Source organism: Equus caballus, chromosome 18 (genome assembly GCF_041296265.1).
Source record: "Equus caballus isolate H_3958 breed thoroughbred chromosome 18, TB-T2T, whole genome shotgun sequence".
Classification (NCBI taxonomy): Eukaryota; Metazoa; Chordata; class Mammalia; order Perissodactyla; family Equidae; genus Equus; species Equus caballus.
This window is the reverse complement of record NC_091701.1, coordinates 4,120,489-4,144,737: the sequence shown is the minus strand read 5'-3', so window position 1 is coordinate 4,144,737 and position 24,249 is coordinate 4,120,489. Positions and strand designations below refer to the sequence as shown.

The 24,249-nt window shown below is 47.0% G+C and overlaps 3 long non-coding RNA genes across 3 annotated transcripts; 1 reads left to right on the top strand and 2 right to left on the bottom strand.

Annotated features, from left to right (window-relative positions):
• The first annotated feature begins 122 nt into the window (after positions 1 to 122).
• LOC111768864 (uncharacterized) lies at positions 123 to 14,357 on the top strand. Its single transcript, XR_011428675.1, has 3 exons — positions 123 to 962; positions 1,985 to 2,098; positions 14,162 to 14,357. It is a non-coding gene; the product is annotated as an uncharacterized lncRNA (long non-coding RNA).
• On the bottom strand, positions 6,313 to 12,181 carry LOC138918843 (uncharacterized). The gene is made up of 2 exons (XR_011428677.1): positions 11,739 to 12,181; positions 6,313 to 7,160 (listed from the first exon to the last, which is right to left on the bottom strand). It is a non-coding gene; the product is annotated as an uncharacterized lncRNA (long non-coding RNA).
• Positions 14,134 to 17,509, bottom strand: LOC111768865 (uncharacterized). Its single transcript, XR_011428676.1, has 4 exons — positions 17,415 to 17,509; positions 17,071 to 17,169; positions 14,826 to 14,930; positions 14,134 to 14,304 (listed from the first exon to the last, which is right to left on the bottom strand). It is a non-coding gene; the product is annotated as an uncharacterized lncRNA (long non-coding RNA).
• Positions 17,510 to 24,249: the final 6,740 nt, after the last annotated feature.

The window sequence follows — 24,249 nt, the reverse complement described above, 5'->3', positions numbered from 1 at the left end:
ACCCGCCGCGGGCGCGCGCCCGGCCTGGAGCACCGCGCGGAGGCCGAGGGGAGCGTGTCCGCGCCTGCGCAGTGGCTGGCTGCGCCCTTGCGCTTCGGTCGCCGCGCCAGCTCGGTGGTGCGGGGATTCCCAGCGCGGGCTCAGCCCCTGGCCGGCCCCGCCCTTGGCTCCGCGCAGCCGGCTCCGGGCCCCTGCGCCGCTCACGCGCACGCGCACCGTGATCCTCCAGCGTCTGCGGCAGTCTTCGGCGCCGAGGCTCCGAGCAGGTCTTCCGAAGGGTGTCCCGTGGGGCGTCCAGATGCCGAGCGGCGAGCAAGGGGTGGCTACGGCCCACTCCGAGCCCGTGGCAAGGCGTTTGCAGGCGAAAAGCCATCTGCCTCTTAATTTGTGGATCTCGTTTCAGAATTTCTTTTCTAAAGGACATTGAAATTATTGTCGGCTTGTCACCGAAGCGTAAACCTCCTGCCTGGAGATTGGCCTTCTGAGCTTTACAGGTGTTCTCTGTTTAGTTCTTACCTCCATTCTAGGTGGGCCCAGCAGGTCTTACTTTCCCAGTTTAGCCGATTTGGAAACCTCGGCCCAGGGAGGGGAGTTCACACTCCACCCCCGGATCTAGGGCAGAGTCTAAAACCCGATTCTCTTCCACGGAATCCTTCCTTCGGCCCCCGTCGCCCACAGGATAAAGTACGAGCTCGTCGCGCTCGCGTTGGAGGTCCTCCGTGTTGTGACTAACCTGCATTGCGATTGCCTTTAACCAGTCCTACTCTTATCCAGAAAGCGTCTTTCCCGCCCCATCTCCTCTTTCCGTCAATACCCCTTAGAACTTCCCGTACCATTTTTTCTCTCATTCAATGGCTGCTTGGTTTCTTGGTACATTTTATGGATCCCACTCCCTGCCTGCCTGTTCCAGACCACAACAGTTGAAATGCGAGAGATGGAAGCGGCACCCACCGGGCCCAAAGGTAAGCAACTGCCCTAACTGAGGTGCCCTAGCGGGTCAGGGAAGCTGGCATCCGTGGGGCAGGAACTGAGGGAGAGAGTGTCGTGTAATAACAAAAGACCTGGGTCCCTTTCCTGGAATTTTTATTGCAGACCCATTAGCAGAGATGTCAAAGGTGCCGGAAGGAAGATGTTCATTGACAGGTGTTTGTAGTGGTTAAAGCCTAAAAACAGCCCGAGTGACCATCAGGCTGAGCTGATAAATAACAGTTCATCTGCTCTGCAAAGAATTAGGCAGCCAACACGAAAAAGGGCCAATACCGAAGGACCACAAAAATAGAGAGCTAAATAGAAAATCAGTTTGCTCCCACCAGTTTAAAAAGTGGAAGATGTTTAAGTTTATATACACATAAAATCAAGGTCTTTTTTTCTTCTTCTCCCCAAAGCCCCCCAGTACATAGCTGTACATTCTAGTTGTAGGTCCTTCTGGCTTTGCCATGTGGGATGCCGCCTCAGCATGGCCTGATGAGCGGTGCCATGTCTGTGCCCAGGATCCAAACCTTCGAAACCCTGGGCTGCCGAAGTGGAGCACTGGAACCTAATCACTTGGCCACAGGGCTGGCCCCTAAAATCAAGCTCTTTAAGATTCCTTTGGGTTCTAATGTTCTAAGTCTGGTATGCCACAGAAAGGAGAACCTCAATATCCTTGAGGGAGGGATTGGTTTTCACAGTTCCTGGCCTGACCACATAGCAGGCATTCAATAAATGCTTGTTTACTAGGTAATATAGAGATGGATTTTTCTTCATAGCTCTGCTCACTCCTTCCCTTCCTTCGCTCACCTACCATACCAGGGACTTCATTCATGCTGGTTCCTTAGAAACACCCACAGGTATAGTAATAATATTGTCTTTTTTTTCCTCCATTCGCTTTTTACATTGGTGACCTTTCCTCTTGCTTACACATTAAATCTCTAGCATCCTTGGTTATTTCAGTATATATGATTACAAATTAGTGACCTTGGGATTTTTCTCTTTCTTGATGAAGCCTTCATTCAACAGATATGTTTTGCCTTCCTACTCTGTGCCTGGGATTGCAATGATAAAGTGGTAGACCCCATCACCTCCCCGGAACTCAGAATCTTGTGAGGAGGGCAGACTGGTAAGTGGATCATTATAATACCAAGTGACTTGTCCTGCAGCAGGGATGTGTATGAGGTGCCACAGCAGCAGAGAGGAAGATGTCACAGGTGTGCTCAAGGAATGAGGGAGGACTTAGAGAGGAGGTATGGTTTGTTAATTTTCTAATGCTGCATAACAGACTTCTACAGACGCGGTGGCTTAAAACAACTCCTATCTGTTAGCTCACAGGTCAGAAGTTTGCACAGCAACATGGCTGGGTTCTCTATTCGATATCACAAGGCTGCAGTCAAGCTGGCAGCTGGGCTGGGTTCTCATTTGGAGGCCTGGGAAAGGTCTGCTTCCAGCCCCATTCTTGTTGGCAGAATTCAGTTCCTTGTGGTTGTAGGGTTGAGGTCCCCATTTCCTTGCAGGCAGTCAGCCAGGGCCTGCTGTCAGCTTCTAGAGCCTTCCGGCATTCCTCAAAGCCAACAACAGAGAATTTCTTGCACATCAGATACCCCTCACACATGAATCTCTGTCTAACTTCCTCTTCTGCTCCCAGCCAGAACAAAGCTCTCTGCCTTTAAAGAGTTCATATGATTAAATCAGGCCCACTCAGATCATCTTCAAGTCAACTGTGTTGTACAATATAACCTAATCACAGGAGTGCAACTCACTGCATTCCCAGTACCCAGGGCTATGCAGGCCATGTCTAGCAGCAGGCAGGGCTCTTCCGCCTACCACACACGGTCAGCGGAAACTTCAGTCAGGGCTAGTGATTTGCTGAGAGAAATGAGGATGGAGGAGCGGGCACTGCAGGCAGGAGGAAGCAAGTGTGCACAGTTTGGAAGCGTAGGAAAACATGCCCTGTCCTGGGAATAGCAAGAGTTGCTAGCTTCAGGGTATTGGGAGGGATGCCGGGAGGGGGCAAAGCCAGAGAAGGAAGAGAGCAACCAGGAGATCTGGAAGGAAGAGTGTGGAAGCAGGCTGAAAACCTTGAGTGAGGAGATGAAGTCCGGAGCCCAGCAGTGGCTGTGAAAGGGCTAGGAGCACTGTCAGTTGGGATGCCTTCAGCTGCAAGGAACGGGACACCTCACCCAAAACGGCTTAAACACTAAAGTGTATTTTCTCACATAACAAAACTCCAATAGATGGGTCCAGAGGTGTTGAGAGCTGTGAATGGTCATCTCTGCAGTCAGAAGATACCTCAGCTCCAAAATATGACCTCCCACACAGGAAGGAGAAGGATTCACTCTCTCTCTCTCTCTCTCTCTCTCTCTCTCTCTCTCTCTGTAATAAACTTTTAATGAACAGTTTTAGACTTACAGAAAAATTCAGACAGTGGTACAGAGAGTTCCCATACACCCCACATCCAATTTCCCCTACTATTAATATCTTACATTAGTATGGTACGTTTGTCACAATTAACCAATACTGATATGTTACTATTACCTCAAGTCCATACTTTATTCAGATTTCCTTAGTTTTTACCTAATGTCCTGTTTCTGTCCCAGGATCCCATCCAGGACCCCACATTACAGTTAGTCCTCATATCTCCTTATGCGCCTCTTGCTGGGACTTCCCTTGTTTTTGATGACCTTGACATTTGTGAGGAGCACTGTCAGGTATCTTGTAGACTATTCCTCCACTGTGGTTTGTCTGATATTTTTCTCATGATTAGACTGGGGTTATAGGTTTTGGGGATGAAGATCACAGGGGTAAAGTGTCATTGTCACCACAGCCTACCAAAGGTACATACTGTCAACATGAATTATGACTGTCGAAGTTGACCTCGATTGCCTTTTGAGGTATCGTTTGTCAGGTTGCTCCCCTCCCTTTCCCCCTTTCCGTACTCTACTCTTTGCACAGTCACTGTGCTCGCACCCAAGGAGTTATGCTCCACTGCAGATACTCTGTAGGGGATCTAAGAAATTCCTTGGAATTCTTCTGCATGGGAAATTTGTCTCTTGTTCAATTACTTATGCCATTATTTATTTAAATTAATATCAACTCAGATATTGGTTTTATAGTTTGGGTTGTAATCCAACACTACATTATTTATTTTCTTGCTCAAATTTTTCCAGGTTTGGCCATTAGGAGCTCCTTCCATTGATTCCTGTGACCCTTTGACATACCCCCATCATTGTGGGGTTTTAATTTTTTAAAATTTTTTGAGCACTTCCTTACTTTCTGGCATCATCAGATACCAGATTCGTCTTGAATATTTCCTGCCCGAATCCTAGAATCAGCCACTTCTCCACGGGACCCTGTTTCCTTTTATTGGAGGATGACATTAGAAACCAAAGTCTGAGGCTAGGTGTGCTTGGGATTCTCTTTTCCTTGAGGACAATCTCACATCAGCCTCCCAGAAGACCTCCCCTTTTGATTTTGCAGCCAAGTCTGCTACTGGTGCCCCCAAGTTCATTTTTCTCTTTCCACAGTAATCAAATGTTAGCTGAGCATATAGGTCCCCCATAATAGAGTTCATTTCCCAGCCTCCCTTGCAGCTAAATGGGGCTATGTGACCAAGCACTGGCAAAGGGAGTGTCAGTGGAGGTGTCAGTCGAAGAACCTTCCTTGAGAGACCCTTGCTCAAGGGACCACTGCTTTTGCGCCTCTGTCTTCATCCTTTCCTCCATCCTGAAACACCTACAGGCCATCTTGAAGAGTGAGGACAGGGGGCCACACAGGAATGGTGGAGCTGGAAGCAGAACCCCCTTCCCCGTCTGGACCACTTTCTTCTGTACTTTCACATGAGAGAGGGCTAAGTGTCACTGGTAGCTAAACCTACTCCTAATAGCATCACATTGGCTGGAGCTGGGCCACATGCCTGTGCCTGCGAAGGATCAGCGTTACCGTGATGGGTTCAGCCCAGAGGAAATTTGCCCCGGGGCTGGGCACACTACCAGGCCATGTCTGGACAGAAATCCAGGTCAGGTTATGAGGGAGCTGAGGGGTGGATGGCTGTTGTGAAGCAGCCAACAGCCTCTGCCCTGAGAAATGCATGGAGTCAGGACTTGGGGAGCTGGAGCGGGACCTCTTAGGCATTCCATGTGCTGTACAAGGACCTGTGGAAAGTCTGTTATTGTTATCCCCAAGGTGGTGGGGTGGAAACTCACTTTGCTGTTTCAAAAAACAAAACATTAATAAGGTAAGTCCTCTGATAAAAAGTCCACAGTGCTTCCGCAACCAAAGAAAAGGCATTTCTGGGATTTCTGCTGTTTGGAATTGCCTCAGAAGTTTTCTGAGCATGGAAAGAGGCCATATGAATAGATTTCTAACAGAGGATTGTCTTGAATCTTCTATGATCTTGATCATCTCTAATTCTTTCGTTTATCAGTCGCTAGTACGTATATTTTTTTAAATTGTTTGTTACATATTCTCATTGTATTATACATATTAATATTAGAAAATGTGGAAAACACAAGAACAACATCCCTCCTTCCTTCTGTAGCTCTGTTGCCATCCAGTCTTTTCTGTCTGTGTGGATCTTTGTTGTACTGGTGTTTTTTATTTTTAGATATTCAATAGTTGTGATCATCCTCTACATGCAATTGTGTATCCTGCTTTTTTCACTTACACAGCATAAGTTGTTTTGCTTTATCTTCCCTCATACTTACAAACATAAATTTGAGTAGCTTGTATCTATACTTAAAATTTTAACTTTATTCTAATTTCTTTTTAATGAAAGATGTTCACAAAAGGGATATAGAGCTAATGACGGCTTCTTGGCTGCTGGGGAACACAGTAGAGAGATTTCCTTTTGCCTTAGTGTTTGAGGGAGAATGAGCAAGCCCACGTGGGATAGCAATGCTCACTTCACTCTGAGAAGTGCGACGCATGCAGGGGAGGAATGGCCCCTTCTCATTTCCTTAGCCCTTGTCCCAGCAGGAGCTGATTCTGCTCACTTCCATGATACAATGCAAAAGGAAGATTATAGATTGCTGTTGGGGGAGAACTTCCTATTTTGGAAAAAGACCCACACGTGCTTAAATCATATGGGTTATCTGAATTAGTGCATTCTAAGACTTATAGTAAAAGATATGCTTTTAAAACATCAAATTGTTAACAGTAATAACCTGTTTTTTAGAAGTTGGCCGTTTGCTTGGGCCCTCCTGGCGGTCTCCGCCACTGCAGCATCCCCGTCATAGTCCGCTCCTAGCTTCTGATTTCTGTGTCTTGACAGCAAAACGAGAATAATCTTTTCTTCCTTTTCTCCTGTTTATATTGTCTTCTTATTCTCTTCCTCTTCCCTTTTTTCCTTCTGTCTCTTCCTCTCTCTTTAATTTACCATGTTTTATTAGTTATCTTTCACAAACATCCTGAGAAGTAGGTCAGTGGGATTATTTTTATTTGCATATGAGGAAAAAGTGGCAGAGAAAGATTGGGTTGCTGTCACCAGGCTCCTGGGACACCTCATGGAGCGGCCCTGCACAGGGGTCCATCTGGCCAGCCCTCCCTGCTGCCCGATGTCTCACGGTCTCTCCCTAATGCTCTGTCCCAGAGCCTCTCCCTGGTGGCCAAATGCCTACGCCACCACTCCCTGCCTTGTGCGTCTCCCACCTCTCCCAGCACCCCAGGTGCTCTACCCTTCAGGTTCAGCCTTGTCATTCTTGAAACCACTGGCTTCCTTCACTCCAAGCCCTCCCAGCCTCGTCTCAGAGCTGGTTTGCAGGACCCTAAGCCCCTCAGGGCGCCATCCAGTGGGCTGACACCAGCAGAGACGGGTAAAGAGTTAGTGATCTTCATCCTTAAGGCTCATCATACTCCTCAACCCAGTGTCATGTAGCTCCTTCTGCAGCTGGTTCCTACAAGTCAAGTCACAAGGGTTGGCGTCCTTTCTTCATCTGAAGGCCTGGTTCTCCATCATGCCTGCCCTGGCGGAAGCTGGCAGGGCCAGCTTCAGTGTTCTGCGAGGCAGCAGTGCTACTGACCCCGTGGCCCCTTCACACAGCAGAGGCTGCTCACACCGTCTCAGACAGTGAGGCCTGTGCCCTCAAATCAGCAGCCACCTTGCCATGGCCAGGCTGAACCAGGAAGAACACTAAAGTTAGCAGAGGCCAGTGTCTCTCTTCTCAGCCTGGCTCACTCAGCGTCCTCATCTGGAAGACAGAAAAAAAAAAAGGCATTCTGCCCCAGGATTGCAGTGAGCACCGATAGGATAAGCCATGTGAAAGCCATTAGAGACAGATAGCACTTGTCCCCCCACCGTGCCCACAAGAGGCCCAGCGCTGCCCCTCCCCTAGTCAGCGGTGGAGCCAGCAGGTCCTTCAGAACGGAGGGTGCCCGAACACCACCAGAAGGCACAGTTATTTTCAGGGAGACCAACTCTGAGATCGTGGCCCCATGTGAGTCACCATCCCTGGAGTTCACTCGGATGATGAGGCTCTTTATGAGCCAGCTGGCCAGTTAGGCTTCGGCACAGCGCAGGGTCTGTGCCAGGAGAAATCTGTGCAGTTTTCTGTTGCAGTGGGAGAGAATCTGCCATCTGGAGCCCCTGAGACCGCTTTTCCCCTGCCACGCCTGCCCCTACTCTCCCTGACCCTCCACCGCCATCCTTGCAAACCAGCCTCTCACGTCCTCTTCCCCAGAAGTAATTCACACCAAAGCAAGAAGAGCTCAAAGATGTGACCCCCCCCCAGGAGGTTTATAAATGTATCAGGTTTGTAGAGATATTTCTGAGCCGAGAAACTGCGCTGCCTGGTTGGCCTAGTCTAGGTTCACCCACCCAGTGAACCCAGCGCTTATTAAAGCTTCCCTTCCGGGCCGAGGCGAGGTTTTCCTAAGCCCTTCCTTACAAGTCCGGTCTCATGCCCTTGCCTTTCACCTAACCTGCTGCCTTCAAACCCTGTAGCCTGAGGGGGCCTCGGAGTCAGACAGCCCAGGAACTACGAGTATATCTAGAGCCCCAGTCTTGGTTTCTGACTGCCATTCTCCACTGAAAGAGACCAGGGCTGGTGCAGAAGTACAAGAGCCTGGACCATCTTACACTGAGTAAGGAAGTGCTCAGAAAGTCACGGGGGCATGTTAAAAGGACACAGGAGTCAGCCTAAAGGGACTGCCTCTGGCCAAATCAGGGACGTGTTGAACATTAAAACAATGGTAGCAGTGGATTATATCCCATATAATAAAATAACTCAGGAAGTATACTGATAGAAGCATACATGAGGAAGAAGGGAAAGCTCTTCCTGACGGAAGAATGCCAGCTAGCAAATGAAAAAGGAATGGTGGAGTTGGGAAATTCAAAATGCATATTCACACCAGTGGGTGAAAGCTTGATGAGGAACAGGAAGCAGTAGCCCCCTTATCCGCAGTTTCACTTTCTCGGGTTTCAGTTACCGTGGCCAACTGTGATCTGAAAATATTAAATGGAAAATTCCACAAATAAACAATTCATAAATTTTAAAGTGCAAGCTGTGCTGAGTAGCACGATGAAATCTCACCCCATCCCAACCCGACATGATTCACCCCTTCGTCCAGTGGATCCACGCTGTATGTGCTACCTGTCTGCTAGTCACTTAGTATCCATCTCAGTTATCAGATCAACTGTCTCGGTATCGCAGTGCTTCTGTTCAAGTAACCCATATTTTACTTAATACCACCCCCAAAGCACAAGAGTAGTGATGCTGGCAATTTGGATATGCCAAAGAGAAGCCATAAAGTGCTTTCTTTTAGACATTCCATGTACATGGATTGGAAGAATAAACATAGTTAAAATGTCCATTCTACCTAAAGCAATCTACAGATTCAACGCCATCCCAATCAGAATCCCAATGACATTCTTTACAGAATTAGAACAAAGAATCCTAAAATTCATATGGGGCAACAAAAGACCCCGAATTTCTAAAGCAATCCTGAGAAAAAAGAACAAAACGGGAGGCATCACAATCCCTGACTTCAAAACATACTACAAAGCTACAGTAATCAAAACAGCATGGTACTGGTACAAAAACAAGTGCACAGATCAATGGAACAAAATTGAAAGCCCAGAAATAAAACCACACATCTATGGACAGCTTATCTTTGACAAAGGAGCTGAGGGCATACAATGGAGAAAAGAAAGTCTTTTCAACAAATGGTGCTGGGAAAACTGGAAAGCCACATGTAAAAGAATGAAAATTGACCATTCTTTTTCACCACTCACCAAAATAAACTCAAAATGGATCAGAGACCTAAAGGTGAGACCTGAAACCATAAGGCTTCTGGAAGAAAACGTAGGCAGTACACTCTTTGACATCAGTATTAAAAGGATCTTTTCGGACACCATGCCTTCTCAGAGAAGGGAAACAATAGAAAGAATAAACAAATGGGACTTCATCAGATTAAAGAGCTTCTTCAAGGCAAATGAAAACAGGATTGAAGCAAAAAAACAACCCACTAACTGGGAAAAAATATTTGCAAGTCATATATCTGACAAAGGCTTAATATCCTTAATATATAAAGAACTCTCGCAACTCAATCACAAAACATCAAACAACCCAATCAAAAAATGGGCTGGAGACATGAACAGACATTTCTCCAAAGAAGATATACTGATGGCCAATAGGCACATGAAAAGATGCTCATCATCGCTGATCATCAGGGAAATGCAAATCAAAACTACACTAAGATATCACCTTACACCCGTTAGAATGACAAAAATATCTAAAACTAATAGCAACAAATGTTGGAGAGGTTACGGAGAAAAAGGAACCCTCATACACTGCTGGTGGGAATGCAAACTGGTGCAGCCACTATGGAAAACAGTATGGAGATTCCTCAAAAAACTAAAAATAGAACTACCATACGATCCAGCCATCCCACTACTGGGTATTTATCCAAAGAGCCTGAAGTCAGCAATCCCAAAAGTCCTGTGCACCCCAATGTTTATTGCAGCACTGTTTACAATAGCCAAGACCTGGAAGCAACCTAAGTGCCCATCAACAGACGAATGGATAAAGAAGATGTGGTACATATATACAATGGAATACTACTCAGCTGCAAAACAGAACAAAATCATTCCATTTGCAATAACATGGATGGACCTTGAGAGAATTATGTTAAGTGAAATAAGTCAGCAAGAGAAAGATAATCTGTGTATGACTCCACTCATATGAGGAATTTAAAACTATGGACCAAGAACAGTTTAGTGGATACCAGGGGAAAGGTGGGGTAGGGGGTGGGCACAAAGGGTGAAGTGGTGCACCTACAACATGACTGACAAACGTTAATGTACAATTGAAATTTCACAAGATTGTAACCTATCAACTCAATTAAAAAAAAACCTGGAAAAAAAAAGTGCTTTCTTTCAGTGAAAAGGTAAAAGTTCTCAACTTAAGGAAAGAACATCGTATGCTGAGGTTGCTAAGATCTGTGGTAAATTTTATAACAATATATTGTTATAATTGTTCTATTTTATTATTAGTTATTGTTGTTAATCTCTTACTGTGCCTAATTTGCAAATCAACCTTTATCATAGGTATGTATATATAGGAAAAAACATAGTACATATAGGGTTCAGCACTATCCACGGTTTCAGGCATCCCCTGGGGGTCTTGGAATGCATCCATCGTGGATAAGGGGAGACTACTATGCATACTCTGCAAGTCTCTCCTCTCGAGTTACTCGTTACACAGGGAAAATGGTACCTTACAGTGGGGAAACCTTGCTAACACCACCTTTACAAAACAAAACAAAACAAATGAGAACCCTGCAGCCCCGCCCCTTAAGCTTCCTGAAGTCACTGCTGAAATGCCCTCAAAGAGTGACCTCTGTCCCTGTGCACATGCTGTGCTCAGCAGCTTGTGCTCAGTGTCAGTCTATTTATGCAAGCTGTCAACCCGAACACAGCTGAATTCAGCCGATGTACACAGTACTATAGTAATTACTGACCAAAGGAGTACTTTCAACTCAAAAATGTACTCAAATATTTCCTCTGGGTGACCACCTGGCATAGAGGTCAGACTTGGCTTTGAATTTCTGCCAAGCTGTGTGAGCTCAGGCAAGCTGTTTAACCTCTCTGAGCTTCGATCTTTCATCTATAAAATGGAGATGATGATAATACCTATTGAATGAACCAACAATTCCACTCCTAGGTATTTCCTCAAGAGAAATGAAAACACATGTCCACACAAAGACTTGTACCTCATAGCTGCTTTTTTCATAATAGCCCCAAACTGGAAAACAACCCAAATATTCATCAACTAATTAGCAAAGAAAGGAACAAACCAATGATAACATGAATGAATTTCAAAAGCATTATGCTAAGCGAAAGAAGCCAGACAAGAAAACTAACGTATTATATGATCCCATTTACATGAAAGCCTCGAAAAGGTAAAACTCGTGGTGAGTAGTTGCCAGGAGCCAAGGGTAAGGGACTGTCTACAGAGGGGTGATGGCAACATTCTATGTCACGAACATTGCAACGGTGGTTGCAAGATTGTATACTTTTGTCAAAACTCATCAAATTGTACACGTAAAATTTGGTGAATTTTATTGCTGAGGAAAAAATAATACAATGTCCTTGTGAGGGTTAACGGGATGATAGATATGCAGCCCCAGGTCCGGTGCCTGAGCAGGAGAGGAGTCCTAAACGAACGGTTGTTACCCTGCGCGCAGTGGGTGCATGAGCCCCCCCGTGTGCAAGCGGAGGCCCACTCCGGCAGCCGCCCTCAGGGCGTTGTGCAGCTAAACCGACTCACAGGTAAGCGAGGTGTGCAGGCTCAAGGAGAGGTGCCACGGGATCCTGTCGCCATCCTGAGGTTCCCAAAGCAGCAGGAGCTCCTCCCGTCCCTGGGCAGTGGGCACGTGCTCCCATGGCAGGAGCCTTCCTCCGTCCTCCAAGGCCAGCTCTGAAGTCATGCCCCCACTCGGCGCGCCCACCCACCCGGAATGGTGACGTTCCACCCTGTCTGCAGCCCACACTCCTGCCGCCCGCTCGGCGCAGCCTTGTCCCATTCATCGCCCAGGCAGACTCCACAGCCACCCTCGAGTCCACACTGCAGTCCGCATTCACTCGGGTCTGGAAGCGCTTCGCCTGAAGATCAAACCTTCTGTCCCAGGGGAAGCTGGAGGGAAGGCTGAGGAGCGGAGGGGAGAAGCAAGGAAAAGACCGCAGCACAAGCGCCCTGCGCCGCGGTCCAGCAAGGGATGGCATTGTATTTATGCATGTTGTGTCTTATTGCTTGGCAACCGGGTCTCAGCCTGCGTGCGGGCTGGGGAGGAGGGTCTCCATGTGGGAGCGGGCTGGGGTGACTCATCGCTGCGCACTCTGGCCCCTGGGACTAGGTTCACAGGCACATGTAGCTTCAGGCTGGGTGTGGGCCGTGGCTCGCCTTGCCGGGGGATCGCTGCCTGCCGCAGCGCCACCCTCCCAAAGGAACATGGGCCACAGAGAGTCACACCACCACTGGGCTCCTGTTTCTGCCCGCTGTGTAGCTTTGGGTGAGTCACTTAACCTCTCTGACCTCAGTCTCCTCATCTGTAAAAGGAGAATATGAGATCACATTAAGAGTGACTCCTTATTGGGGGCTTACAACAGCCTTTAAAGATTAACTCCTTCCTTCTCACCCCCTCCCCCCATTTGACAGTGAGGAGACTGTAGTTCGGGGCAAAGTTAACTAACTTTGCTAAAGTCACCTAATTTATACCTGGAACCCGGGTCTGTTGGTACACACCCGCGGATGTCTTTTCACGCTGACACCCCACCTCATGTGCTCAAGCGCATGGCCCACCTGAGGGGTGCGGGGATTGTGGTTCTGCAGGGCGCCCCTCGAGGACGAGGACGGAGCCCGGGGTGGGGGGCGGGGGGGAATTCGGCCTGCCGTCAGCGCCTGGCCGGCCACCTTCATGCCTCAGCCTGCCTGCTCCCGCTGTCGCTTCCGGCGCTCCCTGGAGACCCCAGCTTCCCTTTTCACTGCCTGAGTCACCTCACAGGGTATCTCCCAAGCGCTGTGCGGTGTCAGATTTTGACTGCCAGTTTCCTTAAGGCCACAGGACTGTCCTGTTGGAGTCAGTGGAAAGGATACAAACCTGGCCATGTCACTCCCCTTCTGAGAGCACTTCAGTGGCTCCCACTGCCCATGGGGTGAAGTTTAAACTGTTGTGTGGCCAGGCAGACAAGGCTCCATCCTGGGGCCTGTGCGCCTCCAGCCCCTCCTTGTCATCCTCATGGCTCCCTGCTCTCCAGGCCCCAAGTCCTCAGGCAGACCCAGCTCAGGAGCCCCTGGGGTCCTCCAGGCCTGCAGGCCTTGCAGGATGCCTCCCCCTCTCCTCCTCCTGCAGGCCTCCCCGCCAGGCTCTCCTGAGGCGCGGAGGCCCTCCCCAGCCTCACTGCCACTCAGGGAGGCAGGTCGTACCTTCCCCATCTGACAGGGGAGGAAACTGGGGCTCAGCAAGATGACTTTCCTAGGATTACACTCCCATCCTGCCAGACCTAGACCCCCAGGCTCCTCTCAGTACCCCCACTCCCAGCCTGTACATCTCTGTAACGGCAGGGTCCTCCATGGCGGCTTGTACATCTGCCCCTGGCAGATGAAAGCACTCTGAGGGCCAGGCCCTCACACCTCCATCTTGCAGGCCTCCTTCTGCCCGGCACCATCTGTGAGTATCTGCTGGGTAATGGTAAATGACAGATGAAGGACGAGACACTTACTGCATTTTAAACAGCCAAGGCCTTCCAACATCAGGAATTTGGGGCTGCTGAATAAGGGCAGAAATCTCTGGCTCAAGACCTTTAGCCAAATTTCATCCAGCTTTTGAGACTTTTTAAAAATCTACTCTTACTATTCAGACCTACTTCTCCCCAATAACTATAAAAATGCAGCACTGTTTTAAAGGTCATATGTCAACACATCCTGAAAAGCCCCAGCATTTTGGGCTCTCACTCCCCTTCTGAGGGCCTCACTTTCCCTGTTCACACAATAAGAGGTTGGCCCAGAGGGGTGTTTTTCTAACTGCAGGTCCTGCTGCGTTCATTAGTATGTTGTGAAATCAAACTAGCGGGTAATAGAAAATAGAAAGTGTCACACATAACAAGAATGAATATTGTGTTGTGAAATTTTGTTCAAGTTGAATATGAGTCTGTATGCTAGGACATGTTGTAAAATACATTTTTTTACTGTAGGTGACAATCAGGAGAGTTTGAAAGCGCCTCTCCCTCTGGCGCTCCCAAGGCCTTCATCATTCGAAACTGGAGTGCAGCTGGACCCCCATGCAAAGACCCATTTGGGGTGGGTGAACTCCACTGCAACAGTCCATCCATGTTGTCTTTCGGTTTGAGAAAAGGAAACAATAAATATAGATTTTGTTAAAGAAAAAAATAGCAAAGTAGATCTTTACTATCTTTAAAATAGACACTTATGGTTTAAAAAAAAAAATCACACAGTACTGATGCAAGGGAGAAAATACGTCGTCCTCTCCCTCCCAACTCGAGGCCCAGGCACACACCCCGGAGGCAAGCTGTGTGTGGAGCCCAGGGCACCGAGGGACGAGGGACAGTACTGCTCTGAACCCACCCTGTATGTGCATGGAGGCCGCACCTCACAGTGCTCCCAGCCGGACATGGGGCAGCCAGCCTGCCCTCCCTGCCTAGACCCCCTCCCCCAGCCATGCACAGCTTGCCCTGTGCCTTCCGGAGCTGCCCCAAGGCCAGCCCAGTTCTGCATTTTCATTTTATCAAGCTCAATCTGACTGTGCCTATATCTTCCTTTCTAAATACCATTCTCTAATGAAACAAACCAGGGCTTCTACAGAAACAGTTGATTCCAGGGCTGGTGCAGGGAAAGTACCAGAGGAGCCTGGAACATCTTGTGCTAGACAGTAAGGAAGTGCTCAAAGGATGATGGGGGCACGCAAAGGACACACGGACTCCCAGTAGCCAAACCTGGTACAATCTGCGCAAAAACAAATAAGTAATAATAATGGATTGTAATCTATAGAATGAAATACATATCCAAGAGTTCATACAGATATAAAGATAATGGAATAAATAAGTGGGGGAAAGAGAGCGCTCTTTTTTACAGTAGAATTCCAATTAATAAATGCAGAAAGAACAATGGAAATAGAAAAATCATCATTTGATTAAAAAACACAGTAAGAATTGTTGCAAGCAGGAATTATTGATGGATGGTAAAATGAGCGGGGAAAAGTATAAGAAACAGGATATTTACATGTCATAAAGCATCTCCCCACAGGATGTTTATTAACTACAAAAGAAAATAGTAACTTTACAGTGGAGAAACTTCAGGGAGATCCCACTCTAAGAGGTTCACGGCACCATGACCAGTAACCAGACACATCAACACTACCTCAGCAGGGCACAGCATCGCTTCCGCGGTATTCTTGCCCAAAATGCACAACCTCAATCTAGTAACGAAAACACATCAGACAAACCCAAAGTGGGGAATGTCCTCCAAAATAACTGGCCAAAGTGTGGCAGTGATAAGGAAACACCAAGAAACCACCCCAGATTGGAGGAGACGAAGATGTGACAACTAAATGCCGTGTGGGATTCTGAATGGGATCCTGGACCAGAAACAGGATGTTAGGGGGACATTTGGCAAAATTGAAATAGGTCAGTAGATGAGTTAATAGTATTCTATCCTTGTTAATTTCCTGCCTTCGATCCTTGGACTGCGGTTATACCACATAACACTGGGGCAGTATGAGTGAAGGGTGCTAGATTAGCAACTTTTTTGTAAGTCTAGATTTTCAAAATAAAAAGACTGGGTGCTGGTAGACAGTGTCAGGAGGGGACAGTCTATAATTTTCAACCCAAGTTTTGACATGACCAGTTGTCAGGGCTGCCTGGAATCTTAAGAATTCTGAGGCCTCATCCACTCCCAGGGGGAGGTGCCGAGGCTGGTTGGAGAGTCTGGGGGAGAGAAGGGGCAGGAGCATGAGTGGGTACCGGACTGTTGCATTTGTTCCTGACACTTTTTTGTAGGCTTGAAATGTTTTTAAACAAACATTTTAAAGTCATTTATATGCCACAAAATTCAAACAGCACCAAAGTACAGTGAAAAGTCAGTACTCTTCGGACCCCCGCTTCCTCCCCTCCCCCACCCCAGGTAATCACAGTTAACAGGATTCATGCACACCAGGGACAAACACACAGGTCCGTGTATTTATCGCTCATTGAGGTTGGGGGCTCTGTCTTAGGTCAGAGGAAGTCAAGTGGAGTCACCGGGACTGAGAGGCAGGAAGCCCCTGGCAAGAAGTGAAGGAGGCCCTTTCCTGCCGCTGTGCTTTGTAGTGAAGAAAAGAAGAAACAGGCACGTCTGGATGACCTACTGATAGGTTGCAACCTGTTAGTAGGTCACAAAATCAATTTAGTGTTTCATGATCATCACTTTTAAAAAACAGAAATGGCATAGACAATGGCAAGAGTCCATCAGGTATAATAGGGGTGGATAGTTTGGTGAAACATTGTTGCCGTGTAAAATGTGTTTCTTACTGAAGGTTGAGGTTTTTTTAAAAAGTTTGAAAAACACTGCCTTAAACCACAACTATCATAAGGCTGGAACCTGGATCACCAAGACACTTTACCCCAGGCGGCAGACGATGGGGCATGTCACGTTCCTGGGAGTCACCAGGCAACACGTGTGCAGGCCAGAGCTCCTTGAGACTCTGTGTGAGGACTGGCCGGTTAGCGAGTAACCAGGAGCAACAAGCCCTCAGCTGGGAGCATGTGCCCCATGGGGACCCAGCCACACCACACACCGTAGGGCTCCCAGAGACAGTATGAGACAAACCTGGGTCCCCAGGCTGCAGCCGGGAGCGCCCTGCCCCAGAGCCCAGCAAGGTCAGCCCCACAGAGGGCGCTGGTGAGAAGGGCTGTCTTGCCAGTTGACAAACCCTGGGGTAGCTGAGAGGGCCTGGAAGGGCTCCTCAGGGTGGGAAGCCCACCCCAGCACGTGCTCTGCACAGGCAGAGCTGCCTCCGTAGCAGCCGGGGCCAGGGCACCCTGCGGAGGGCAGCAGCAAACCTTCTGAAGGGGACAGACGGTAGGCGGTTTAGGTTTGGGGGCCATACCGTCTCTCACAATGGCTCGACTCTGCTGTCGTTGTGCAAAGCAGCCGCGGACCTAGGCAACAAAGGAGCTTGCTGTTCCAGTAAAACTTTCCGTGGACACTGAAATTTGAATTTCATACAGTTTCCATTTGTTACAAAATATTCATCTTCTAATATTTTTCAACCATCAAAAAATGTAAAAACCACTCTTAGTTCCTGGGCTGAACAAAACCGTAAGTCGTGCTGGATGTGGCCTGCAGGCCACAGGGCGCAAACCCTGCTTTGGAAGTTGCCCTTCCTCCCCGGCCCCTCCCGCTCCTCTCCCTCCCGCTCCCGCGGCGGCCGGCGCGGCGGCGCTGACTCACCGGCTGACTCAGCGGGAGGCGCGCGGCCAGCAGACGCCGGCGGGGGCGGTGCCGGGCGGGGGCGCTGCGGGAGCCGGAGCGGGGAGGGGGGCGCGGCGGGGGCGGAGGCGGGGGCGGGAGTCGCGGCGGGAGCGGGGAGGGGGGCGCGGCGGCGGGGGCAGCGAGGCAGGAGCGGGGGCGGGGGGTCGCGGCGGGGGCGGGAGCGGGGCAGGAGCAGGGGCGGGGGTTCGCGGCGGGGGCGGGAGCGGGGGCGGGGGGTCGCGGCGGGGGCGGGAGCGGGGGTGGGGGATCGCGGCGGGGGCGGCAGCGGGGCAGGGGGCACGGCGAGGCGGGAACCTGGGCGCACCGCCGCCGCGGGAGCAGCCCCGCCGGCCGGGACCTCCGCGGAGCCGTGGGAGCGGCGCGGCGGCCTCGCGGGAGGCTGGACCCCGGAGGCCGGCGGCCCGGGACGCAGGGAGGGCCCAGGAGGGAGCCCCGTCTGCACGGGCCCGTGGGGCCGGTCCCCTGCCGGGAGAGGCCAGGCCCAGGGGCCGGTGTGGCCCCCTCTTCGCACGCCCCTCCTGGAACTCCAAGCACCGCCACCCCCGCCGCCTTCGCCCAGCGGTCCGGCCAGGCTGGCCTCCTCCACGAAGCCTGCCCAGAGGGCCTCCTCGGCGCTGGGGGAGGACTGGCCCAGAGGGAGCCGGGGGAGCCTCCGTCTTCGCACCTTCGCCGTTGCTCTCCGCCTGCCTGTTTTGCGTCTGACTTCAGCATCAGACTGTGAGCCCCTTGAGTGCGGCCATCGGCTCTTAGTGGGCTCCGCCTGTCGGGGCTTAAACAAGCCGCGGCAGAGGAGGGGGGAGAACACGCATTCGGGGGACCGACTTTAGAGATCCAGCCTGGGACACAGCCATACCAGATCCCAAACCCACTCATAGTGTAATATGCAAAAAATAGTTACACACGTCTTACACCATAATAGTATAATATGTAAAAATAATTATACGTATGCGTGTGTTACTTTAACGTAGAAATGTGAAAAAACAGTTGATTTGAAATCATATATATTAGAATTACACATATTAAAATATGAAAAAGGTGTTTATTTGAAATTATATATTCTGTAGTATTTAGTTTTCTGTTACATAAATGCTATTATTTAAACACAAGATTAGTAACAATGGCAAGAATAAATAGACTAATTAAACAAATAATATGTGTGAAAAATATAAAAATAGCTTTGGAGTGTTTTTCTGTCCTCTGATACAGCAATTTATTTTAACTCATTATTGGCTACTCAAATTTTGTATTAAGATACCTCCATGTAAAAGGGTGTATGATACTGCGTGATTCCAATTATATGTCATTCTGGAAATGGCAGAACCATGGAGACAGCAAAAAGATCAGCAGTTGCCAGAGGTTGCTGGGGGGGGGGGGGGGGGGGGGCAGTAGGGATGAATAGGGAAAGCACAGATGATTTTAGGCAGTGGAGATGCTCTGTATGATACCGTAATGATGGGTACAAGTCATTATACAGCTGTCCAAGCCCACAGAATATACAATACTAAGAGCGAACCCTAAGGTCAACTATGGACTTGGGGATTATAACAAGTGTACCACTGTGGTGGGAGATGTTGATAACTGGGGACACTACAGTGTGGCGGCAGGAAGTATGTGGGAAATCTCTGTACCTTCCCCTCCATTTTGCTGTGAACCTAAAACTGCTCTACAAAAATAAGGTTTTTTTTAAAAAATAGAAACATACTTGTAAGACTTTTTAAAAGAATGTAAATACAACGGGACTAAACAGATGTTACCAACATTTAATAAAAAGCAACCATGACATTTCTCTTCTGTGATACAGAGGCTATTTTCACCTCTTTCTGTTTCGTCACCTGCAGCTTTAGGAAACACTTTTACGGACTGAGCAAACTGAATGTGGTCAAACGTAAAAGGCTTTCACTTGCAGCTCTGCTCCCACTAGGCCCACATTACACTGGTTCCCGCTGTCAGTCCCATGTGATGGCATCTCAATAGAATCGTCCAGGCCTGGGAGACTTAGCATCTTACTAACACAGCAAGTTTTTATACTTGTAGGGATTAGTTTCCAGCTCACCAAAGGTGTTCATCTACTTTGTATCTACAGGCTGGTTTGGTAGGCCAGCTGTTTGTCAGATGGCTCCTTCCCATCCATAAACTTGGCATGTAGGATATCCACGTCTAAAATGTCCATCCTTTTAAAACATTTCAAAGCACACTGGATGTCATAAGTTAAACCTCTCTCTCAGGGAAAATGGTTTTAAAGCACAGAGACATTTGAACTTGTGAAATTAAAGTTGGATTACAAATAAGTCCCAGTTTTAGTAAAGAAATGAGAGAGTTGTGTTTAAATTGGTTGTCCTTTTTTAGTGATATTTTGCTTTATTTCTCCCAGCCATTTTCCGTTATGTGAGTTTTTGTCACTACTACACATAACATTGAACAACTCAGGTGCAGTCAGTTCACCCTTTTTTAGGATCCTTCTGGCCTCTTCGCAGATCATCGAACAGTTCTGAAGGAAAAGTTTATAAATTTCTGTTTGACTACAATCCTTCGCTCCGTTCTCATTCTCAATATATTTCCAAATTAGAGAGGGACATTCTTCTTGTCCCACACTTGGCAAATGTGATTTTATGGCAGGCTGGCTTGTTCACATCTCTTCTACGACTGGCAGCAACGGCAGTCATCCCGCGGGCACCCACCGAAAGGAGACTAGCTCCTTTCATCTCCAGAAGGTCAAACATCTCATAAAGCGCTTTTGCATGTTTGGAGAAAACAGAAGTAACCGAACCTGTCACAATGCAAGCCTCAATACCGCAGGAAGGAAACCACACACCGTGAGCCGTGTGGTGTACAGGTGTGCAGGGCATCAGCAGGTAAGATCTTTTCATTTTCTTTGGTTAGAGTTCACAGACTGAACAGAATTTGCAAAACTTTACACATACACTCTCTGCCAGCTGTGCAGTCAGATGAGCAAAGTCTCCTTTGTGTTCAGATATCTACATTCTTTTATTTTTTCTGAAGTTTCATTAAAATCTTTGCAGAAATCAGGAAGATAATTTAAAACTCCATTTTTCCAATCAAAGTCCTTGAGTGGTAGGCAGACATTGTTTTATGGCCACAAGTTGACTCAGCATGTGGTACACTGTAGAAAGTGTAGTTGTTGGCACAATCTGACAGAATCAGCTCCACACTGTAACGGGCCAACACATCTGTGACCAACATGTCGTCTTTTGTTCACCCCTAGGATATGTCAGGTACAGCCTCTGAGTGAGGAAACGTAATTTCACTCAGTTTCAGAGAACAGTCAAAGGAGCGATATGTTCGTTCATGTGGTATGCACAGGCGAACTCGGTGGCTACTGTTTTCAACTGAGAATTGGTGTCTTTCAGGGAGACCAAAAAAAATCCTTTTGATTAATTTAGAAGCACTTGCCTGTCTCACTGGGGACTCATGAGAATCAGTTTCTACGTGTGCTTTCATATTCCTCTCTCCACCATGCCCAGTCCCAGATTCTTTCCTGCATATTGTGCAGTATGCTCTTTTTGATTATTTACTGTCCTAACCCAGTGTATGTGTTATTCCAGCTGTCATTAAAATAACACAGTCATTTAGCCTTCTAAATGACCACGATGTCTGGTTTATGCTGGCACTGGAATTGTAGTCATTCTCATTATCTGAACTCTTAAAAAACAGGGTCACAATATTCACCATGTTAAAAATTAAACTAGCACTGTCTTGATACAAAACACAACAGTTAATCCACAGGCCGCGTGGATGTTCATGCTCCAGATGACAGTGCACTTAAGTTGCATCATAGGAGTGGTGTAATGATGGATGATCCATTACTGTGTCGTGAACTGCAAATCATGGTTGTCATCCTTGGCAACAGAAACTAGGGAAAGTGCTGTGTCCATCTGGCACTAAAACCAGTGCTGTTTTCAGCCCCTCTTTTTGGGGTCAGCTTTGAGTTTTGTACCTTTCTCCTAACCTTCTGTACCCATCCCTGAAAACTGGGAGTTGTCTCATCCCAGGGAAGAGTTTACCAAATGTAGGACTTTCATTGCTAAAATCAGGATAGCCTCAGACAAGCTGGGATGGTGGTCATCCTAGCACACGCTTGTAGAATCATGAAATAATAAGTAAGTATGACCTCACTTACATGTGGAATCTAAAAATCTGAATTCATAGATTAAGAGAACAGATTGGTGATTGCCAGAGGTAGAGGATGGGGAGCGGGGAAAGTGGGTGAACGTGGTCAAAAGGTGCCAACTTGCAGTTATAAGATAAGTAAGTCCTGGGGATGGAACGTACAGCATGTTAATTATAGTTAACAATATTGTTTTATATATATATGAAAGTTGTGAAGAGAGTAAATCTTAAAAGTTCTCATCACAAGAAAAAAAACCGTAGCTATGTGAGATGATGGATATTAACTAAGCTTGTGATAATCATTTTGCAATATATACATATATTAAATCAATATACACATATATCAACATACACAAATCAATATATACATATATCAAATTATGTTGTACACCTTAAACTAATACAATGTTATATGTTAATTGTATCTCGATAAAACTGACAAAAGGCCTCCATATGAAAAACTCTATTGTAATTCTATATACTAGCAACAAACAATTGTAAATTGAAATCTTTAAAATGCCATTTACAATAGCATTTTAAAAACATGCAGTAGGTAGGGATAAATTTAACAAAATATGTTCAAGACCTGTATACTGAAAACTACCAAACATTGGTGAGAGAAACTAACAAAGACCTAAATACATGGAGAGAAACACCATGCTAATAGATCAGAAGACTCAGTGTTAAGATGTCTCTTCTCCCCAGATTGTTCTGTAGAGTCAACTCAATCCTAATAAAAATCCCAGCAAGCACTGTTTTGTAGAAATTGACAAGCTGATATGTATAGAAGCCAAAATGTGTATAGAAATGCAAAAGACCTAGAATGGCCAAAATAATTTTGAAAAAGAACAAAGTTGGAGGCCTTACACTACCTCATTTCATGACTTACTGGAGGCTTATAACAGCAATTGGGCAATTAAGACAGATGATATGGGCACAGGATGAACAGATAGATCAACAGAACAGAAGAGAGTACAGCAGTAGACACATGCATGTATGGTCAATTGATTTCTGACAAAGTACCAAGGCAATTCCATGGCGGAAAGCTTAGTGTTTGCAAAAAGCGGTGCTGGAGCCACCATTCATATAGAAAAAATGAATCAACTCCTGCCTCACGCCATATATCAAAATTAATAAATCCAAAATGGGTTGGAGATCTAAATGTAAAAGCTAAAACTGTAAAGCTTCTAGAGGAAAACATAAGAGAAAATCTTTGTGACCTCGGGTGAGGCAAAAATTTCTTAGGTAGAACACAAAAACATGAACCATAAAAAATTATTGCTAATTGGATTTCATCAAAATTAAAAGCATTTGCTCATCAAAAGACACTTAAGAAATAAAAGACAAAGCGTAAGCTGAGAGAAAATTTTTGCCAAATACTTATGTAACAAAGGACTTGTTGCCAGAATATGTAAAAATTCTCAAAACTCAATTAAAAAAAAATAAGCCAAAGATTTAAACAGACACATCACCAAAGAAGATATACGAATGGCAAATAAGCACATGAAAAGATGCTTAACATCATTAGTGATTAGGAAAACGAAAATTAAAGCTACAACGAGATACTACCACACACTATTAGAATAGCTAAAAATCGAAAAAAATAATAATTTATAAATAAATAATATAAAAAAATAATAAAGCACCAAGTACTGGAGAAGACACAGAGCCACTGGAATACTCATACGTTGCTGGTTAGAATGCTAAACGGTACAGCCACTTTTGAAAACAGTTTGGCTTTTTTTAACAGAGGTAAACATGTCTTCCCACATGACTCAGCAATCCCATTCCTAGATATTTGCCCAAAAGAAATGAAAACATAAGCCCACACAAAGACCTGTACAGCACTGTTCTAGCAGCTTTATGTAATAATAGCCAGGAAGTGATGAATAGATAACAAGTTGTGGTGCATCCATACCGTGGAGACAACTCGGCAATGCAAGGAAAGAAACTGCTGACACACACATCAGCGCAGGTGAATCTCAAAAGCTTTACCTTGAGTGAAAGAAACCAGTCTTAGAAAGCTGTTCCATTTATGTGCCATTCTAGAAAAAGCAACAGAAATCAGATCAGTGGTTGCCAAGAGTTGGGAGCAGGGCACAGAGGAACTTTTGAGGGTGATAGAAATATCCCATATCATGATTCTGGTGGTGGTTACACTTGTACTTATATTTGTCAAAACAGATGGAACTGTACATTTAAAAAGAGTGAATTTTAGGGGCCAGCCTGGTGGCATGGTGGTTAGGTTCAGGTGCTCCCCTTTGGCGGCCCTGGTTTTGCAGGTTTGGATCCTGGGCACAGACCTATACACCACTCATCAAGCCATGCTGTGGTGGTGCCCTACATACAAAATAGAGGAAGATTGGCACAGATGTCAGCTCAGGGCCAATCTTCCTTACCAAAAAAAAGGAAAAGAAGTGAATGTTATTGCATGTAAATTACACCTCAAGCCTGATTTTTAAAAAAAACAAGTCAATATGTCATTGTGCTGTTGACATGGACTGCATCCATCCATCTCCACTTCTTACCTGGGAGCTGCCCAAGGCCTCTGGTTTCTCTCCTCCCTGCACTACCCAGGGGGAGCCCTGAACAGCGTGGCTTCCATGCCAGAGAGCGTGCACAGCACAGGGGAGCGGGCATGGCCTAAGAGGGAATGGCAGTGCTG